Source organism: Sapajus apella, unplaced genomic scaffold (genome assembly GCF_009761245.1).
Source record: "Sapajus apella isolate SASKATOON/1434 unplaced genomic scaffold, GSC_monkey_1.0 scaffold14, whole genome shotgun sequence".
Classification (NCBI taxonomy): domain Eukaryota; kingdom Metazoa; phylum Chordata; class Mammalia; order Primates; family Cebidae; genus Sapajus; species Sapajus apella.
This window is the reverse complement of record NW_022436954.1, coordinates 14,868,933-14,876,254: the sequence shown is the minus strand read 5'-3', so window position 1 is coordinate 14,876,254 and position 7,322 is coordinate 14,868,933. Positions and strand designations below refer to the sequence as shown.

At 42.8% G+C, this 7,322-nt stretch overlaps 1 pseudogene; it reads right to left on the bottom strand.

Annotated features, from left to right (window-relative positions):
• Positions 1–2,719: 2,719 nt before the first annotated feature.
• On the bottom strand, positions 2,720–3,585 carry LOC116554564 (annotated as a pseudogene).
• Positions 3,586–7,322: the final 3,737 nt, after the last annotated feature.

The following is a 7,322-nucleotide window of genomic DNA, read 5'->3' as shown; positions in this document are numbered from 1 at the left end:
TTGTCTCTTATGATCTTTGTTGCTTTAAAATCTAATTTATCAGAGATGAGAATTGCAACTCCTGCTTTTTTTGCTCTCCATTTGCTTGGTAAATCTTCCTCCATCCCTTTATTTTGAGCCTTTGTGTATCCTTGCATGTGAGATGGGTTTCCTGGATACAGCACACCGATGGGTTTTGGATTTTTATCCAATTTGCCATTCTGTGTCTTTTGATTGGGGCATTTAGTCCATTTACATTTAGGGTTAATATTGTTATATGTGAATTTGATACTGCCATTTTGGTGCTAGCTGGCTGTTTTGCCCTTTAGTTGAGCTGGTACTTGTTGTTCCTTTATATGTGTAGAGCCTCTTTCAGGAGCTCTTGTAGAGCTGGCCTTGTGGTGACGAAATCTCTGAGTACTTGCATGTTCCCAAAGGATTTTATTTTTCCTTCACTTATGAAGCTTAGTTTGGCTGGATAGGAGATTCTGGGTTGAAAGTTCTTTTCTTTAAGGATGTTGAATATTGGCCCCCATTCTCTTCTGGCTTGTAGGGTTTCTGCTGAGAGATCTGCTGTGAGTCTGATGGGCTTCCCTTTATGGGTAACCCGACCTTTCTCTCTGGCTGCCCTTAGTATTTTCTCCTTCATTTCAACCCTGGTGAATCTGACGGTTATGTGCCTTGGGGTTGCTCTTCTTGACGAATATCTTTGTGGTGTTCTCTGTATTTCCTGGACTTGAATGTTTGCCTGCCTTGCTACGTTGGGGAAGTTTTCCTGGATAATATCCTGAAGAGTATTTTCCAGCTTGGATTCATTCTCTTCGTCGCATTCAGGTACGCCTAACAAACGTAGATTAAGTCTTTTCACATAGTCCCACATTTCTTGGAGACTTTGTTCATTCCTTTTTACCCTTTTTTCTCCAGTCTTGCCTTCCTGTTTTATTTCATTGAGTTGATCTTCGACCTCTGATATCCTTTCTTCTGCTTGGTCAATTCGGCTGTTGATACTTGTGCATGCTTCACGAAGTTCTCGTGTTGCGTTTTTCAGCTCCATCAATTCACTTATATTTCTTTCTATTTTGTCCATTCTCGTTAGCATTTCGTCAAATCTTTTTTCAAGGTTCTTAGTTTCTTTGCATTTGGTTAGAACACGTTCTTTAAGTTCACAGAAGTTTCCTACTACCCACCTTCTGAAGTCTGATTCTGTCATTTCATCACACTCGTTCTCCATCCAACCTTGTTCCCTTGCTGGTGAGGAGTTGTGATCCCTTTTAGGAGGAGAGGTGTTCTGGTTTTGGGTGTTTTCATCCTTTTTGCGCTGGTTTCTTCCCATCTTTAAGGATTTATCCACCTGTCGACTTTGTAGTTGCTGGCTTTCAGATTGGGTCTCAAATCTTTCAGATTGACGTTCTGTTTGTTGATGATGAGGTTATTTCTGTTTCTTGGTTTTCCTTCTGACAGTCTGGCCCCTCTGCTGTAGGTCTGCTGAGGTTCACTCCAGGCCCTGCTTGCCTGGGGTTCACCTGCACCTGCTGAACAGCAAGGGTTGTTACCAGTTTTCTTCTTCTGCTATCTTTGTCCCAGACAGATACCCGCCTAGTGTCAATCTGATCTCTCTTTTATGAGGTGTCTTTTTGGATATATAGGGGTCAGGGAGCTGCTTGAGGAGACGGTCTCTTCTTTGTAGGAGCTCAAATGGTGAGCTGTAAGCTCTGTTGTTGTTCATTCAGAGCTGCTGGGCAGGTACTTTTAAGTCTGCTGCAGCAGAACTCATAAACTGCTTTTTGTTCCCAGGTGCTCTGTCCCAGGGATTTAGGGCTTTATTTATGAGTTTCCATTATGCTACCGCCTTCTTTTTTTTTTTTTTTCCTTCAGACCTGCCCAGCCCAGCAAGGAGGCAGCCTAGTCACTGTCAGCCTATAGCAGCTTTGCTGAGCTGCTGTGGGCTCCGCCCAGCTGCCGAGTGAACTTCCCTGCAGTCCTGTTTATATGGGTGTAGTTAGAACTGCTTTGGGGATGGTGGCCCGCCTCTGTTGAGGCGGAGTCTCTTTGCTGTGGCCGGTTGCCTTGGCAACGGCGGGCTGCCTCAGCAATGGCGGGTTGCCTTGGCAACGGCGTGCTGCCTCGGTAATGGCAGACACCCCTCCCCCACAGAGCTGGACCGTCCCGGGTTCAGCTGTGCTTCCTGTGAAACTCTCAATCCAGAGTTTCTGGTTGCTGTTCTTTTGTGGGGTTGGGGCCAGCCGAGCCTGATCGCCTGGCTCCCTGCCTCAGAGCCTTTTTTAAGTTGGTGTTCCAGTCGCCTGTTGAAGAGGCGCCGGGGTCTGTTTGTTTTCCCCTGTGGCCACTCACTGCGCTGGCTTAAACAGCAGCACTGAGGTTTGTGGTGCTTTTTATTTATTTTTTTGCCCTGGAATCTACTGTCCTGGTTCTCTGCTCAGTTCCCTTTTTGAACCGGCGTATGGGCGACTTCCCGTGGCTCCAATCGCCAGCCAAAAGGGCCCCTGGACCGGTGTTTTTTGTACGGAGAACCGCGGCTCCGGGGCGCCGACAAAGCAGCCGCACCGGGCAAAGCAGCGGCGCTGGCCGGCACAGCCGCGCTGGCTACTGTGGAGCTCCTCCGCCCGGGAATTTCCTAGTCTGTGGGCAATAAAAACGCAGTGTCCACTCACCCTCGGCGCTTTCACTGGGAGCTGCAATCCTGAGCTGTTCCTAAATGGCCATCTTGGATCTGACCCTATTTATTTATTTAAATAGTAGACGTGGTCTTCTACCCTTAAGCTCCACTATATTAAAAGAGCAAAGTGGGCTTAACATCTCACTTAAGATAATTCAGCATTACCGGTTTTAAATAAAAATACCTTAGGAACAAATCAGTCTGTTTTAACAAACTGTATTCATGCTAATGAAATTTTAATCTTTGTCATGGCCAAAATCCAAGTTGTAGGACAATCTTCAGAAAAGATGGAATGTAAAATCTTCAGTTCAGTTTAGATCTCATCAATATCTTCATCATCATCTCCAATGTCATCGAACTGAATTTCATCATCATCTCCTGAACCAAATGTATCAGTTTCATTGATTTTAGCATGCTCTGGAAGCTTGCCATATACCCTCAGACTTCTAGCTTTGTCTGCATTGTATTTTAAAATTACATCAGCTTTGTTATCCTGGTAGTCTCAGAGACCAACCAGTATTATGTCAGAGGTATTTATCCAAACCTTTTTTCTCAATTTTCCTGATGTGACCTAACCTCTTTACACCACTGAAACACGTTGCTTCTGGCCGTCCATTTCCCAACATTTTGATCACCTAAACATACTCCTGACCATCTTCTTTGAATACCAGTTCTCTTTTTTCAGATTCGTTCTCATTCTTATCTCTACGTCTATTTTTACCTCCTTTACTCTCTCCTGGGGCAGTCTCACATTGCTCTGTGCTATTTTAGATGGGCCTCTACAATTTCCTGAACTACCTAGAGTCCTTAGAATTCAGTATCTGAGGCATTCTTAGAGAACACTGAAACTAATTTCCTTTATTCTTGGGCATGGCGGTGGCAGTGACCTCATGGTGTCTCTGACTTCTTTTCGGGGGGGTGGAGGTCATGGTGGCTGCTGCTTCGAGGGGTGACACAAGAGAGCACTCAAGATGAAGCAGCTGCTGGAGACCAGACAGCGTGTGCGGGAGAGGCTCGCGACCTAGGTCTTAAGAGATCCGCCTGCATTCATCAGCATTTGACTTTCTATATCTAGCTTATTTTACTTAGCATAGTGTCCTCTAGGTTTTTCTACATTGTCACAAATGACAGGATCTCCTTAAGGCCAAAAAAATTTCTTGTCGAATTTTTTTAAAATTATACTTTCAGTTCTGGGGTACATGTGCAGATCATGCAGGATTGTTACACAGGTATACACATGCCATGGTGGTTTGCTGCATTTATCCCCTCATCATCTACGTTAGATATTTCTCCTAATGTTATCCCTCCCCAATCCCCCCACCCCCTGCTATCCTGCCCCTAGCCCCCACTACCCCAAACAGGCCCCAGTGTGTGCTTTTTCCCTTCCTGTGTCCATGTGTTCTCGTTGTTCATGCCCACTTATGAGTGAGAGCATGCGATGTTTGGTTTTCTGTTCTTGTGTCAGTTTGCTGAGAATGATGCTTTCCAGCTTCATCTATGTCCATGCAAAGGACAAGAACTCCTTTTTATGGCTACATAGTATTCCATGGTGTATATATGCCACATTTTCTTTATCCAATCTGTCTTTGATGAGCATTTGGGTTGGTTCCAGGTCTTTGCTATTGTAAACAGTGCCACAATGAACATACATGTGCATGTGTCTTTATAATAGAATGATTTATAATCCACTGGTTATATACCCAGTAATGGGATTGCTGGGTTGAATGGTATTTCTAATTCTAGATCCTTGAGGAATCACCACACTGTCTTCCACAATGGTTGAACTAATTTACACTCCCACCAACAGTGTAAAAGTGTTCCTATTTCTCCACATCCTCTCCAGCATCTGTTGTCTCCTGAATTTTTAATGATTGCCATACTAACTGGAGTGAGATGGTATCTCAATGTGGTTTTGACTTGCATTTCTCTAATGATCGTGATGATGAGCTGAGCTTTTTTTCATATGTTTTTTGGCCACATAAATGTCTTCTTTTGAAAAATGCCTATTTATATCCTTTGCCCATTTTTGATGTGGTTGTTTTTTTCTTGTAAATTTGTTAAAGTTTTTTGTAGATTCTGGATATTAGCCCTTTGTCAGATAGATAGATTGCAAAATTTTTTTCCCATTCTGTTGGTTGCTGGTTCACTCTAATGATAGTTTCTTTTGCTGTGCAGAAGCTCTTAAGTTTAATTTGATCCTGTTTGTCTATTTTGGCTTTTGTTGCCTTTGCTTTGGTGTTTTAGTCATGAAGTCCTTGCCTATGCCTATGTTCTGAATGGTTTTGCCTAGGCTTTCTTCTAGGGTTTTTATGTTGTTAGTTCTTATGTTTAAATCTTTAATCCATCTGGAGTTAATTTTTATATAATATGTAAGGAAGGGGTCCAAGTTTCAGCTTTCTGCATATGGCTTGCTAGTTATCCCAACACCATTTATTAAACAGGGAATCCTTTCTCCATTGCTTGTTTTTGTCAGGTTTGTCAAAGATCAGATAGTTGTAGATGTGTGACATTACTTCCAAGATTTCTGTTCCATTTCATTGGTCTGTATCTCTGTTTTGGTACCAGTACCATGCTGTTTTGATTACTGTAGCCTAGTAACATCGTTTGAAGTCAAGTAGCATGATGCCTCCAACTTTGCTCTTTTTGCTTTGTATTGTCTTGGCTATACAAGCTCTTTTTTGGTTCCATATGAGGTTTAAGGTGTTTTTTCTCCAGTTCTGTGAAGAAGATCAATGGTAGCTTGATTAAGATAGCATTGAATCTATAAATTACCTTGGGCAGTATAGCCATTTTCACAATATTGATTTTTCCTAACCATGAGCAGGGAATGTTTCTCCATCTGTTTGTGTGCTCTCTTATGTCCTTGAGCAGTGGTTTGTAGTTCTCCTTGAGGAGGTCCTTTACATCCTGTGTTAGTAGTATTCTTAGGTATTTTATTCTCTTTGTAGCAATTGTGAATGGGAGTTCACTCATGATTTGTCTAGTGCCAATTTTCAAAGGGAATGCTTCCAGGTTTTGCCCATTCAGTATGATATTGGCTGTGGGTTTGTCATAAATAACTTTTATTATTTTGAGATATGTTCCATTGATACCTAGTTTATTGGGAGTTTTTAGCATAAAGCACTGTTGAATTTTGTCAAAGACCTTCTCTGCGTCTATTGAGAAAATCATGTGGTTTTTGTCTTTGGTTCTGTTTATGTGATGCATTACGATTACAGATTTGCATATGTTAAACCAGTCCTGCCTCCTGGGATGAAGCCTACTTGATTGTGATGGATAAGCTTTTTGATGTGCTGTTGCATTTTGTTAGCCAGTATTTTATTGAAGATTTTTGCATCTGTGTTTATTATGGAAATTGGCCTGAAGTTTTCTTTTTTAGTTGTGTCTCTGCCAGGTTTTGGTATCAGGATGATGTTGGTCTCATAAAATGAGTTAGGGAGGATTCCCTCTTTTTGTGTTGTTTGGAATAGTTTCAGAAGGAATGGTACCAGCTCCTTTTTGTACCTCTGGTAGAATTTGGCTGTGAACCCATTTGGACCTGGATTTTTTTGGTTGGTAGGCTATTAATTGCTGCTTCAACTTCAGACCTTGTTATTAGTCTATTCAGGGATTCAACTTCTTCCTGGTTTAGTCTTGGGATAGTGTAAATGTCCAGGAATTTATTCATTTCTTCTAGATTTACTGGTTTATATGCATAGATTTGTTTGTAGTAAAATCTGATGGTAGTTGTATTTCTGTGGAATTGGTGGTGATATCCCCTTTATCATTTTTTATTGCATCTATTCAATTCTTCTCTCTTTTCTTTTTTTAGTAGTCTGGCTAGCGGTCTATTTTGTTGATCTTTTGAAAAACCAGCACCTGGATTTATTCATTTTTTTGAAGAGTTATTTGTGTCTTTATCTCTTTCAGCTTTGCTCTAATCTTAGTTATTTCTTGTCTTCTGCTAGCTTTTGAATGTGTTCGATATTGATCCTCTAGTTCTTTTAATTGTGATGTTGGGTGTTGATTTTAGATCTTTCCTTGCTTTTCATGTGGGCATTTAGTGCTATAAATTTTCCTTTAGACACTGCTTTAAATGTGTCCCAGAGAGTCTGCTCTGTTGTGTCTTTGTTCTCATTGGTTTGAAAAGACCCAGCAGCTGGCTGTGTTCAGATGGCAAAGCCTCCCCAGGCCATGAAACTTCCTGTCAGGGGCAGAAACCTTGGCTCTCAGGCCACACCCATCCTGGTGTGGTGCTATGAAGGGAGGAGAACCCCCCTCCTGTGCCTCAATAGGAACCCACACCACACTCTTCTCTCACTCTGACTTTGGGGGCTCCAGATCAGATCAGATCACAAATCTCATCTCCATGCCCCTGGGTGGCATGCTGGAGTTGTGCAGGGATAGGACCAAACCAGCAGCCTTGACCTTAGGATCCCTGGACTCAAGTGCTGGCTGTGACAGGGAGGGCAAGCTGGTCCATGGCCACTGGAGCAACACTCAAGTGGGGCAACAGTGGCTGCATTGCAGGCTTGCAGCTTGGAAGGGTGGTCCTGTCTCCATAGGAATGGCTAGGCGGCAGCTTTGGGAGAGACTGGGAGGCATAGGGCATGTGGCCCAAATGACCTCAGTTCCACAGCAGCAGCAGTGGAACCTCTCCTTGAGGCACATGAGAGCACCTGGCCTC